Source organism: Arachis hypogaea, chromosome 18 (genome assembly GCF_003086295.3).
Source record: "Arachis hypogaea cultivar Tifrunner chromosome 18, arahy.Tifrunner.gnm2.J5K5, whole genome shotgun sequence".
In the NCBI taxonomy this organism is placed as follows: Eukaryota; Viridiplantae; Streptophyta; class Magnoliopsida; order Fabales; family Fabaceae; genus Arachis; species Arachis hypogaea.
Genome location: NC_092053.1, coordinates 97163585 through 97178944, shown reverse-complemented (window position 1 = coordinate 97178944; position 15360 = coordinate 97163585).

The window sequence follows — 15360 nt, the reverse complement described above, 5'->3', positions numbered from 1 at the left end:
GTGGAAGGAATACAAGAAATTGAAGGAATTGCTGAGCTGTCAAGCCTGACCTCTTCGTACTAAATCGATTATAACTTGAGGTACAGAGATCCAAATGAGGCAGATTCAGTTGCGTTGCAAAGCTAACTTCCGAGTCTTCGAAATGATATATAATTTGCCATAGTTGCCATGCTGTTAGGCGATGCACACGCGTGGATCACGCGTACGCATGACCTTGCGAAAGTTCAATCGACGCGTACGCGTGGGCGACGCGTACGCGTACGCGTGACAGACCCATGTGCTGGACGTATCAGAAATCACTCGGGCGATTTCTGGGCTATTTTTGGTCCAGTTTTAAGCCTGAAAAACACAGATTAAAGGCTGGAGAGTGGGGGAATCAATCATTCATTCATTCATCAATTCATTCATCAATTCATTCACATAATTTTAGGTTTTAGGATTCTTAGGTTTAGCTAGTTTCAATTTCAGATTTTTATCTTAGTTTAATTTAGTTTTCTCTTCTACTCTTATTTGTTCTAGTCCTTTACTTTTTCTATCTTCTCTTGATGATTTATTTATTTATCCACTTTAGTTTATGAATTCTCTTGTTATATTTGATTCTCTATTTAATGCAATTTGAGGTATTTCATATTTATGATTGCTTTCTTCTATTTGTGTTATTGATGCTTACAATTGCTTTTTTTATTTTCTCTTATTTCTTTTCTATGCTTTTATGTTGTGCCTTCCAAGTGTTTGATAAAATGCTTGGTTGGATTTTAGTATAGATTTCTCTCCTTTGGCTTTGGTTGAGTAATTGGAGACTCTTGAGTTATCAAACTCCTTTGTTGATTGATAATTAAAACTTGCTAGTTGATTTGGATCCCTCTAAAACTAGTCTTTCCTTAGGAGTTGACTAGGACTTAAGGAATCAAATTGATTCATCCACTTGACTTTCCTCCATAGTTAGAGGTTAACTAAGTGGGAGCAATGAACAATTCTCATCACAATTGATAAGGATAACTAGGATAGGACTTCTAGTTCTCATACCTTGCCAAGAGCCTTTCTTAATTATTAGTTTAATTCTTGAAATTTACTTTTCTTGTTCCTAATTTCAAAAACCCAAAAAGATACAATCTCATAACCAATTATAAGTGACGCACCTCCCTGCAATTCCTTGAGAGACGATCCGAGGTTTAAATACTTCGGTTTAATTTTGTTGGGTTTGCTTTAGTGACAACCAAATTTTTGTATGAAAGAATTGTTGTTGGTTTAGAAACTATACTTGCAACGAGAATTTATTGTGAATTCTTTACTAGCGAAATTCCGTTCATCAAAATGGCGTCGTTGCTGGGGAATTGCAAACGTGTGCCTTATTATTGGTTATTGTAAATATTTATTTTTTGCTTGTTTGTTAGTCTTTGTTAGTTTTAGGACTTAGTTGCTTATTTTTATTAGTTTTTGCTTTTATTTGCTACTATGAATTCTCACCCCTTTGGCTATGAGCTTGGTTCAAACTATGTTGCAGGAAATGGAAGCTATAATGAGAACATGCATCAAGGTTAGGACAATCAGAGATGGGAGGAGCCATAAGGATTTGATCAACCCTCTTGGCAACAACCTCCACCAATTTACTATGAGCAAGAGTCATTCCAAGGTGCATACCAAGACAATGGATATGGAGGACCTCCTTATAGTTACCAACAAGTCCCACCATATACCTATGAGCCACCTCCTCCACATAGCTATGAACCACCATACTCACAAGCCACCCACTACCAAACACCCTCATATGATCCTAACCCATATCCACCATATCAACCACCCTATGAGCCATATGAACCATACATAGAAACATCCCAATTCCAACCCAATTACTCCCAAGAACCACCATCTCCATACACACCTTGTCCATATCCATCAACCCAAAAGGCATATGATCCTAATTATGGAATCCAAGCAGAACAAGAGTCAAGGGATCGTCTCAAGGAAATACTGGATAAATTTCAAGCAACCCTTCATCAATTAGAGCAAGTGGAAATCCGGCAATTACACGAAGCTCTCATGGCTAAAGCATCTCAACCTGAGAACAAGGAATTGAAGTGTGTTGTGTAACAAGTAGAAAAGATGGAGAGTGTTGAACCACCACATCCTTGTTATGATGAACCACCCTCATATCATAAACCTTTCCTCCCAAGTAATGAACACTCATATCCACCCCAATCTTCAATGAATGACACCCTAAGTGTTCTTCTTCAAGGGAAAAGTGAGATGCAAAGGACAACACAAGAGTTCGTAGCTACCTTGACCGAGGTAGTAGGTAATTTAGCCTCTCTGCACTTCGATACTCAAAGCACTCCCATGGCTACATATGGAGAATCAATAGAGGAGCGTAGCATGAAGGAGACACTAGAAACTCCAATGGACAATGAGGAGCGTAATTTTGTATTGGAACAAGTGGAGGAAGCCGTAATAGTTGAAGAGGAAGAAGTGGTTGAAGACTTAGGAGACGCTGAACCTCCATGGGAATCTAGATTTGCAGAGTATCCCTCCAAGAAGATTGAAATTGATGTCAAGAAGACCAGTGCACAACCTCCCATGCACTTAGTAAGCGATGAAGAAAAGATTGAATTGGAAGAAAGCTACCAAGAGGAAGAGGTTGAAGTTGAAGAGGTTTGCAAGGAGGTGGGAGAATTCACAAAAAAGCACAAGGGAGTAGAGCCTACAAGACCATTGGAAACACCTCTCCCAAAGCCATTACCATCCAATACAACATTTAAGTGGGTAAAATCCTTATCCTTAACCTTTACTTTCCCACCTGAATATGGTTTACTTGAGACGGATGGTCAACTTAGAGCTCTTTGTGGCTTTAACAGTAAGAGGGAGATGGTTAGTGGTAGGAGTTGGTGGTGCAGATATTCTAACCACAAACTAACCGGCAAGTGCACCGGGTCGTACCAAGTAATACCTCAGGTGAGTGAGGGTCGATCCCACGAGGATTGATGGATCAAGCAACAATGATTGATTGATTGGCTTAGTTAGACAAACAGAAAAGAGTGTTTGATTGTTCAAAAAGCATTAAACAATTGTTCAGAAATTAAAATAGTAAAGTAAATAAGTTGGGAATAAAATATGGAGAAAGCAGTTAAGGTTTCAGAGTTATCTATTTTTCCGGATTTAACTTTTCTTACAAACTATTTTAATTATGTAGGATTTAATTTATGGCAAACTATATGTGACTAGACCCTAATTCCTTAGACCTTTCTAGTCTCCTCTAGTTTTCATCAACTGCCAATTCCTTGGTCAATTAATTCCAATTAGAGGGTGATGATCAAATTCCAGTTTATATGCCACAAAAACTCTAATTACCCAAAAATAAAAGGATTATATGTCACGTATCTCGTTAAATCCAAATAATTAAAATTTAGGAGAATGTGTTTTCAAGCTGTTGTTCAAGTAAAGAGCTTTTCCAAGTTATACAAGAACTCAAATAGAAAGAGGGTCATACTTCTGTTCCACCCAAATTCATAAGATAAAGAGCGAAAACAATTCTTAAATTATAAATCCATACATGAATTAAAATAGAAAAAGCAATAAAATCGATCCATACAAATACACAGAGCCCCTAACCTTAACAATGGAGGATTAGTTGCTCATAGTTCATAGAAGAAAATAAGGATTGTAAATTGGGCTGAGGTGGAATGAAAAGTTAACTAATTGGAATTCCCCCGGAACCTCCCAAAAGAAAGGTTGCTTCCTCCTTTTATATCTAATCCTAATAAATTTAAAATCTAATTTTTAAAATTAAAATAATATTTTAACCTAAAATAAGATTTGAATTTAAATCAGAATTAACTAAATAATCAAGTCTTCAATTGATGGGTGGAGACCACTTGTTTTGTCCATTCTGCAGCTTCTAATATGTGTTTTATGGGCTGAAAACTTGGTCAAAACAGCCCAGAAATCGCCCTCAGTATTTTTTTGCCTTTTCTGCACGTGGCACATGTCACGCATACGCGTCAGTCATGCGTATGTGTCACTGAGCAAATCTTTAAATCACGCGTACGCATCAGTCACGCGCATGTGTCGCCATGGAAAGCTCCAAATCACGCGTACGCGTCATTCACGCGTACGCGTCACTCCTCGCTGCCATCTCTTTTGATTCTTGTGCTGCAAAAACTCCATCAAATCCAGCCGAATGCTACCTAAAATAAACAGAATTGCACAAAACTCAAAGTAGCATCCATAGTGGCTAAAAGATAATTAATTCTTTATTAAACTCAACAATTAATATGCAAATTCACTAGGAAAAGATAGGAAAGATGCTCACACATCACAACACCAAACTTGAATTATTGCTTGTCCTCAAGCAACCAAAACTAATATAGGCTTAGGATGTGAATTTGCATGAGAATGAGAGTTCGATTAAGCTCATGTCTCTTCTTATAGTGGGGTTTACAACTGTAATCCTGAATAGGTTTGGCATCTCACTCTCTTTTGAATCAGAAGGATGTCACTGTCATTCAGAATTAGAATTCGGATAATATTATGAACTCTCTGATCTTGTGTAACTCAATTTAATCTTTGAACACAGCAATTTTTCTTTGGTGCTTTGCACCTTGAGCCTAGCCGTGACTTTAAATGTTTTGTCTCAAGCTTTACTTGCCACAGAAACACCACAAGCACTTAACTGGGGAACTCTCTTTAAGTTCTAAATATTTTTATTTCTATTATTATTTTTTTTTTCTTTTTTTTTAGTTACTCCCAGACAGTGGTGCTCAAAGCCTTTGGCGTACTCTGAAATTGATCTCGACTCTAAATATTTTGTCTCAAGGATTTCTTGACACAAGAACACCACAAACATGTGATTAGGGAAACAACTCTTTGAGCTTTTAATCATGTCTGACCTCCCTAGTCATTGATGCTCAGAGCCTTGGACCTTGCTTTTATTTATTATTATTTTTTTCTTTTGTTGTTTCTTTTACTTCAAGGATTAAACTTTCATTAATTTCTGAGAAATCATAATAATTCTCTAAATTCCTGTTCCTTGTACATCAATATTCTTTGATTCAAATTTAAATATGCACTGTTTATGTCATGCATTCAGAATTGCAGAAAATACCACCACATCTAAGTAAATAAGACTATTCTTAAAATTAACTCAATTTCTCATGCATTACACCCACCTTTTCTTTTTTTTCTTTTTGGTTTCAAGCTCAGTAGGTAATACATGAGACATCTTTTCAGAATTAAAGCAATTAACAAAAAACTAAACTAGAACCTAGGAGTCTAACTAATAAAGGATCATGCAACAACCAGGCAAAATAGCAGGAAACCGAAACATAACATAGTAAAATTGGAAAGGAATATTGAATGAAAGGAACTCAACCACCTTAGTTATCCTAGCGGTCGCTTTATTCTTCAGGTCGTGCTCCTCCGTGAAGATGATTCACCTCCCTTTTGTGCCAGAAAACCCATAAGCGAAGCGTCAACACCAAACTTAATGGTTTGCTTGTCCTCAAGCAAAGAATAACTGAAAATAAAAATAAATAGTAAGAGGAAAGAAGAATATAAGGATAAAAGAACAAGAGAGAATTAGGATTTGGGGGGTTAATGATTTGAATTCAGGCGCTGAGGTGATTTAATTGGGCGTCGCATGTGACGCGTACGCGTGGACCGCATGAATTTCAAGTGACGCGTACGCGTCAAGGACGCATACGCGTGGATGGCCAGGATTGGAAAATGACACGAACGCATCAGGGACGCGTACGCGTGGTGGGGCTTGTGCGCCTAGCATAGTTCCAGCCCCACACCAGCATAACTCTCTGGCCAAACACTTTTTACGCCGATTTTACTCATCCACGCGTGCGCGTGCTTGACGCGTACGCGTGGAGTGCCAAAATCACAAATGACGCGCACGTGTCATGGACGCATACGCGTGAGCCAATTTGTGCGCCAGGCATACTTCCTGCGCCATTCCCGTGCAACTCTCTGTTCACTTTATTTTTTTTCACGCACACACATATGACGCGTACGCGTCAACGATGCTTGCGCGTCGTGTGCTTTTTTTTTTTAACCTGAGCTGTTCGGTTCCTGTGATAAAATAGCTGCATGATTAGTAAAACAGTAAAAATTCAATAAAACTTAAATAAGTAAGAAAACTACTACTACGGAAAATAACTAAGGATACGAGATTATCGGGTTGCCTCCCGACAAGCGCTTCTTTAACGTCATAGCTTGACACTTGATTATTGAAGTTTCTTCCTCTTCTTCCAGTTGGTTAAAAGAAATGTCTCCAAGGGGGGAGAGGTGAAAATTAGTGCCCCCTGATATAAATTCCTCCTAACAAGTTTTCTTTTATTGTGATTAGCTTGATTCACCTTGCTTGTTGGGGTAGAGGTTGGATTGTTTTTTTCTTACCTTTTCTTCTTCATGGATATTTTCTTCTATTTCTTGGTCACAATCCCCTTTTCAGTGCTTTCCTTGGTTATCTTCACTTCTTTGATTTCAACATGTGGGTGTTGTGTGATGGTTAGAGTGTACCCTTCATCAAGAACTTCTTGAATTGGTGGTTTAATAAACTCATCCTCTATGCCACTCTCTGCTTCATTGGAGTATAGATTCCCATAATTGTTTTCATCCTTTGCAACCTCCTTTGTTTGTGCATCTTCCTTCTTTGTTGGCGCATCAACCTCCTTTGTTTTTGCATCTTCCTCTTCTTCCATGTGTGAGGATGGAAAGTTCTCTAATCCACTAGAGCATAAACTCCTTTGATTGATTTTCTCACTTTCTTCCATAGGATCTTGCATTATATCTCTTGGGAAGGAATTTGCTTGCTCCTCTTCCTGTGACTTGATGATCGACTGCACATGTTTCTCTACATTTTTGACACTTGTCTTTATATCATGTATGCATTCTTTCATGAGAAGCTCAAGATCTGATAGTATTTAAAATGAATAAGGAGATGGTGGCTCTTGATATGGATAAGAAGGAGGTGATGGTTCTTGATAAGTGTAAAAAGAGGATGGTTCTTGGTATGAATAGGTAGATGGTGGCTCTTGATATGGGAGAAAGATGATGGTTCTTGATATGGGTAGAGAGGTGGTGGTTCTTGGTATGAATATGGAGATGGTGGTTCTTGATAGTTGGAACATGGAGCATTGAAGTTTCTTTGGTTTTGGCTTTGCCAACCAAAATTTGGGTAGTTCCTCCATCCACAATAATAAGAATCACTCCCTGGGTGTGAGTAGTAACCCATGTGATCTCTCTCCATTATTTTTCCTTAGCACAAAACACCAAAAAGGATTAAACGCACCATGTGGTAAATAGGAAAGCAAAGAAGAAAGAATAGAGTTCTAAAAATTAAAATAAAAAATTAAAATAAAACTAACTAGGAAACACCAAACTTAATTTCAGAAATTAAAAAAAATATTAGTGCTAAATTTTTTTTTTCAAAAATTTTAAATAAAATTTAAACAAAAATTAAAGCTACAACGCCTAATCTAAGCAATCAAACAACTAATAGTTGTTAATCACAGTCAATCCCGGCAACGGCGCTAAAAACTTGGTGCGGATATTCTAACTGCAAACTAACCGGCAAGTGTACCGGCTCGTACCAAATAATGCCTCAGGTGAGTGAGGGTCGATCCCACAAGGATTGATGGATCAAGCAACAATGATTGATTGATTGGCTTAGTTAGACAAACAGAAAAGAGTGTTTGAGTGTTCAAAGAGCATTAAACAATCGTTCAGAAATTAAAATAGTAAAGTAAATAAGTTGGGAATAAAATATGGAGAAAGTAGTTAAGGTTTCAGAGTTATCTATTTTTCCGGATTTAACTTTTCTTACTAACAATTTTAATTATGTAGGATTTAATTTATGGCAAACTATATGTGACTAGACCCTAATTCCTTAGACCTTTCTAGTCTCCTCTAGTTTTCATCAACTGCCAATTCCTTGGTCAATTAATTCCAATTAGAGGGTGATGATCAAATTCCAGTTTATATGCCACAAAAACTCTAATTACCCAAAAATAAAAGGATTATATGTCACGTATTCCGTTAAATCCAAATAATTAAAATTTAGGAGAATGTGTTTTCAAGCTGTTGTTCAAGTAAAGAGCTTTTCCAAGTTATACAAGAACTCAAATAGAAAGAGGGTCATACTTCCGTTCCACCCAAATTCATAAGATAAAGAGCGAAAATAATTCTTAAATTATAAATTCATACATGAATTAAAATAGAAAAAGCAATAAAATCAATCCATACAAATAGACAGAGCCCCTAACCTTAACAATGGAGGATTAGTTGCTCATGGTTCAGAGAAGAAAATAAGGATTGTAAATTGGGCTGAAGTGGAATGAAAAGTTAACTAATTGGAATCCCCTCGGAACCTCCCAAAAGAGAGGATTCTTCTCCCTTTTATATCTAATCCTAATAAATTTAAAATCTAATTTTTTAAATTGAAATAATATTTTAACCTAAAATAAGATTTGAATTTAAATCAGAATTAACTAAATAATCAAGTCTTCAATTGATGGGTGGGGACCGCTTGTTTTGTCCATTCTGCAGCTTCTAATCTGTGTTTTATGGGCTGGAAACTGGGTCAAAACAGCCCAGAAATCGCCCCAGCATTTTTCTGCATTTTCTGCACGTGGCACATGTCACGCATACGTGTCAGTCACGTGTACGCGTCGCTGAGCAAATCTTTAAATCACGCGTACGCGACAGTCACGCACAAGCGTCGCCATGGAAAGCTCCAAATCACGCGTACGCGTCATTCACGCGTACGCGTTGCTCCTCCCTGCCATCTCCTTTGATTCTTGTGCTGCAGAAACTCCATCAAATCCAATCGAATGCTACCTAAAATAAACAGAATTGCACAAAACTCAAAGTAACATCCATAGTGGCTAAAAGATAATTAATTCTTTATTAAACTCAACAATTTATATTCAAATTCACTAGAAAAATATAGAAAAGATGCTCACACATCAGTTGGCATGCAAGGTTCAATATGTTTGCATACTCCCAATTAAAGTACAAGGATTGGTGTAGAGCTTGATTGAATGGGTCTCGGAGGTTGTTTGGGTATCTCAATGGGAATTCAGATTACGTGCCACCCGGTTAGAACAATGATGATCAATGCAAAGACGGGTGCAAAAGCAAGGTTTGGGACCTTGGAATTCATTCTAGCAATCAACACTCTTGGGGTCTTGTCACTTGCTTTAACTTGCTTGAAGGCTTTATACAACTAGTGCGGGATCTGGGAGGCTGTTGGAATTACAAACACTGGTGGGAATTCCTGGATGAGTTCAAGCACAAGCCACCAAGATAAAGAGCTCACCAAATGTCCAACTTAAGGACTTTAACTAAAAGTGCTAGGTGGGAGACAACCCACCATGGTATGATCTTTCATTTTTATTATTAGTTTTATTTTATTTTATTTTTATCAGTGTTCATTCATAATTTCTGCATAATTATCTGCATTCTGCATATATATTTTAAAAAAAAGGGTTCGACGCGCACGCGTCATGTGTGACTGCGCAATAAAGAGAAAACGAACAGAGAGTTGTGCTGGAACGATGCGGGAGGGGTGCCTAGCGCACAAGCCAACCCACGCGTACGCGTGCTGCACGCGTACGCGTCCCCTGCATTTTTGCCAATCCACGCGTAAGTGTCCCTGACGCGTACACGTAGGATTTCCAATCGGCGTGAAAGAATGCTTTAACAGAGAATTGTGATGCCATGGTGCTGGAGCCGCGCGGTTCTCACGCGTACGCGTCAGCAACGCTCGCGCGTCAGTGTTCATTTTTGGCAACCCACGTGTACACGTGGGCGACGCGTACGCGTCACATGGCTAATGCAGTTTTCACGCGCACGCATGACTTGCGCGCGCGCATCGCGTCCCGTTTTTCATTCCCTTCTCCTTTCTTTTCTCCTTTCTCCTTCTTCATTCCTTTAGCTTCTCATCCTTATTCTCTTTCATTCTATTTTCCTTATTGCATTTGCATACTTCCACTCATTATATTCTAATTTTGTGCATGTTCTTATATTCTTTTCTAAATTTGATACTTTTTCTTCGGTGTTGAACTTTCTTGCTCGACTGTTAAATATCTCTTGCATTATTCTCGTGCTTCATGACTTGTTTTATTCTGACTGGGTATTATTATTCATAAGTCAATGCTAATCTTTTATGATACTTGCATTCCATTTGCATTGATATGCACTTATACTATCTTGCATTACCCACACTCTCTCTCCCATTATTGCAATTTTTGCACTATTGATATGTCATTTGCTTCTACTGTTTTCTCATTACATGTTGTAGCTATCATGTAGCTGTGATCCTCATTATTTGGCATTAACCCACTCATATTTTATTTGTTTTCTTATCTTTATTTCTGTTTTTCTTCCCTTTTTTCTTCTTTCAGGATGGCCACCGAGAAGGAAAAGGAAAAACTTTTACATGGGGCGACAGACAAGTCCATCTGCACAATCTTTGGAGAAAAGCATCAGTTGGAGCAACCCGTCCACTTGCACATCTTAGCATGCACCAAGGATGGTGCAATCTTTAAGTGTGGGGAGGTCGATACCGACTTCCGTGGGTTAGTTATTTCCTATTTCAACACCAATGTTTAATTTTCCTTGTTAAATTAGTTGTTACATTTGCATGTTTGATTGTATGTTTGTTTGATTTTGTGCATTTAGCTACTACTTGGTTGAAGTAACATTTTCTTTTTCAAGAAACTTTTTATAGTATTTCACTAATTTAAATTAAAACTTTTTGTTAAACCTTGCTTGAAGAATTTTATTTTGGAACATAGTTTAGAGCTCGAACACACAAAACCAATGAGATTTTGAGCCTATTTGATTGGTTGCATTTTACCAACCAATATTTTATTTTTGGTGTGTATTTTTCTCTCTAAAATTGTGATCTTTGTCTTGCTTAATTCTATATTTCCATTATTTGATGTATGCATGCACTTATATTATTGAGGCCTTATTTCACTGAGCTTACATACCCATATGGCCTTAACTTTTTCATTATCCTTTGTAAACCAATGTTGAGCCTACTTATCCCATTTGTTCTTTACTCTAGCACATCATTAACTCTAAGCGTAAAACAATAATATCCTTAATTTGAATCCTTGGTTAGCTTAGACTAGTGAGAATGTTCATGATTTAAGTGTAGGGAAGTTGGGTTTAGAAACATTTGGTTTAAGAATTGGGTGTTGCATATCTTTATGAAAATATGAAAGAAATATTTAAGACATGTTCATGCATCTAATAATTTAATCATATACATTGAGAAAAACGAAAGAAAAATAAATAAATAAAATTAAAAAGAAAAAATATATATATAAAGGAGAAAAAGAAAAAGAAAAAGAGCAAATAATAAAGGGGGACAAAATGCCCCAAAGTAAATTGTGATAGCAATGCATATGTACTGTACTCAAAATAGGATGCATGAATATGTGGTAAACATAGTAAATGGGTAGTTAGATTTTGTATTGTGATTACATGGATTGCCTTAAGTTATGTGGTAAATTTAAGTTAATTAAGGATTCAGATTTTAGTCCACTTGACCAAATACAATCCTACCTTGACCCTGACCCCATTACAACCCTTAAAAGACCTCTTGATATGTGTATTTTGTGCATCAAATTATTTGTTGATTGGTAGAAGAAGAGCAAGCCTTAGAAATCAAGGTTAGAAGAGAATTGAGAGAATCGAACCTTAAACACATGAGTGATTAGAGTGTATACACTTCCAGTGAGGATTCGATGCTCGATTCTTTGTTCCCGGCTTTCATGAGCTATTTTCTTCTGCAAGTTTACTTGTACTTTATTTTGTGATTTGAATTAGTGGAATCCGGTTTATGTTTGTCTTGGAGAATTTGTTTACTTTTAACCAAGTAGGTAAAAATATTTTTGCATGTAGTTGCATTTATATAGATAGGTTGCATTTCATAATTTCTACCATTCCTCTTCACTGCTTTATAGCTTCTCTTGAGCTTAGCATGAGGACATGCTAATATTTAAGTGTGGGGAGATTTGATACACCACTATTTTGTGGTACATTTTGTACTTAATTGAGTGGATTTTATCCACTAAACTCACACTTATTCATCTAATTTCATGTTTTACATTTTTCTTCCCAACTTTGTGCTATGATTGAAAACATACTTCTTTGGCCTTAGATTTACTAGTTTTAATCCTCTCTTATTACCATTCGATACCTTAATATGTGTGTTAAGTGATTTCAGTTTATAGGGCAGGAATGGCTTAGAGACGGAAAGAAAGCATGCATGGAATTTGCCAAGAAATACAAGAAATTGAAGGAATTGTTGAGCTGTCAAGCCTGACCTCTTCGTACTAAATCGATCATAACTTGAGCTACAGAGATCCAAATGAGGCAGTTTCAGTTGCATTGGAAAGCTAACATCCCGGGCTTCGAAATGATATATAATTTACCATAGTTGCCATACTGTTAGGCAACGTGCACGCGTGGATCACGCGTACGCGTGACCTTGCGAAAGTTCAATCGACGTGTACGCGTGACAGAGCCACGTGCTGGACGTATCAGAAATCACTGGCGGCAATTTCTGGGCTGTTTTTGGCCCAGTTTCATGCCCGAAAAATACAGATTAAAGGCTGCAGAGTGGGGGAATCAATCATTCATTCATTCATTAATTCATTCACATAATTTTAGGTTTTAGATGTAGTTTTCTATAAAGCTCCTCTCTCTAGGTTTTAAGATTCTTAGGTTTAGCTAGTTTCAATTTCAGATTTTTATCTTAGTTTAATTTAGTTTTCTCTTCTACTCTTATTTGTTCTAGTCTTTTAGTTTATCTATCTTCTCTTGATGATTTATTTATTTATCCACTTTAGTTTATGAATTCTCATGTTATATTTGATTCTCTATTTAATGCAATTTGAGGTATTTCATATTTATGATTGCTTTCTTCTATTTGTGTTATTGATGCTTACAATTGCTTTTTTTTATTGTCTCTTATTTCTTTTCTATGCTTTTATGTTGTGCCTTCTAAGTGTTTGATAAAATGCTTGGTTGGATTTTAGTATAGATTTCTCTCCTTTGGCTTTGGTTGAGTAATTGGAGACTCTTGAGTTATCAAACTCCTTTATTGATTGATAATTGAAACTTGCTAGTTGATTTGGATCCCTCTAAAACTAGTCTTTCCTTAGGAGTTGACTAGGACTTGAGGAATCAAATTGATTCATCCACTTGACTTTCCTCCATAGTTAGAGGTTAACTAAGTGGGAGCAATGAACAATTCTCATCACAATTGATAAGGATAACTAGGATAGGACTTCTAGTTCTCATACCTTGCCAAGAGCCTTTCTTAATTATTAGTTTAATTCTTGCAATTTACTTTTCTTGTTCCTTATTTTAAAAACTCAAAAAAATACAATCTCATAACCAATTATAAGTGACACACCTCCCTGCAATTCCTTGAGAGACGACCCGAGGTTTCGGTTTAATTTTATTGGGTTTGCTTTAGTGACAACCAAATTTTTGTATGAAAGGATTGTTGTTGGTTTAGAAACTATACTTGTAATGAAAATTTATTGTGAATTCTTTACTAGCAAAAATTCGTTTATCACTCTTGAAAGAATGATGGAAAAGGTGAAGATTATTAGTAATCTGAAAAATCCAATTATTGATTCTTGAAGCAAGAAAAAACAGCAAAAAAGAATAAAAGAAAAAGAGAAAAAAATTGCGAAAAAAATAGAAAGAAAAAGAAAAAGCCAATAGCTCTTTAAACCAAAAGGCAAGAGCAAGGATCCAAGGCATTGAGCATCAATGGTTAGGAGGGCCTAAAAGAAGCAAAATCTTGGCCTATAAAGTTCCAATGAGCTACTTCCCCTAACTAAATGCTTGTGGTGCAAAGGTGTCAAGTGAAAAGCTTGAGACTGAGCAGCTAAAGTCATTATCCCAATAGCAAAAGAGTGTGCCTAAAAACTCTGGGTACCATTGTCTGGGGATTCTTGCAAAGCTGAATCACAATCCAATTGGGTTCACCCAGTTAAGTGCCTGTGGCGTTTATGTATCCGGTGGTAATACGGGAAAACAAAACGCTTAGGGTCACGGCCAGGCTCAAAAAGAAGCTATGTTCAAGAATCAAAAAGACCTAAACTAAGAAAGTCAATAATATCATCCGAATTCTGAATTCCTAAAGACACCAACACTTCTGAGCTTCAAAGGATAGTGAGATGCCAAAACTGTTCAGAAGTAAATGGTTTCTAGCCCCGCTTATCAATTGGAACTGAGCTTCATTGAAAACTCTGAGATTTATTGTATCCTTCTCTTCTTTCTCATCCTACTTTGTTTTTGGTTACTTGGAGACAAGCAACAGTTTAAGTTTGGTGTTCTGATGAGCGGATATTTTATACGCTTTTTGGCATCATTTTCATATTGTTTTAGTTATGTTTTGTTTAAGTTTTATTATATTTTCATAGGTTTTAGTGATAAATTCACATTTTTGGATTCTACTTTGAGTTGTTGTGTTTTTTGATGATTTCCTATAATTTCTGGCTGAAATTGAGGAATTTTGGCAAAGTCCGATTCAGAGGCAAGGAAAGCGTAGCAGATGCTGTCAAATTCTAACATCTATGCACTCAAATGCCCATTTCTGGAGCTATAGAGATCCAAATGATGCACTCTCAACGGCATTGGAAATCTAACTTTCAGAGATTTCCAGCAATATATAATGGTCTACACTTTTCTTTGAAGGAGCCTGCCGATATTAGGCGTTAAACGCCAAGGAGTTACCCCCTTTCTGGCGTTCAATGCCCCAAAGGAACCTAAGCCAGCGTTGAACACCACATTCCACCCCATTTCTGGCATTCAATGCCACCAAGAGGCACAAGGAAGTGCCAATCACCCCCCCCCCCCCCAATGGGCGTTCAACGCCCATTCCTCAAGTTGGACGCCAAGCTCAACCCAAGTACTCAACCAAAGTGGGCCCAAGAGTGGATTTTCGCACCTTTAGTCTAGTATATCATACTTTTGTACTTCTTAGTTATTAGGTTATTATATATAGAACAAAGATCACCACTGTTAGGGATCTTTTCCCTTTTGCACGTTTTACTATTACTTTCTGTAAGCTATAAGCAACTAAACCTCCTAAGTTAGGGTTAGGAGCTCTGCTGATTCTCATGGATTAATAATATTACTATTTCTATTTCAATATATGTTTGATTCCATTATCTTGTGCATTTTCATTCTTCATCTCATGAATTGAGGATGAACTGTGACAATCATCCTTGTTCTACATGGGTTCCGTGTGAGTCCTGACCCGGATAGCAGTGAACCACAGCTAGAGAATGCACTGCGGATTCCAAGAAAGTGCTTGGGCGACTT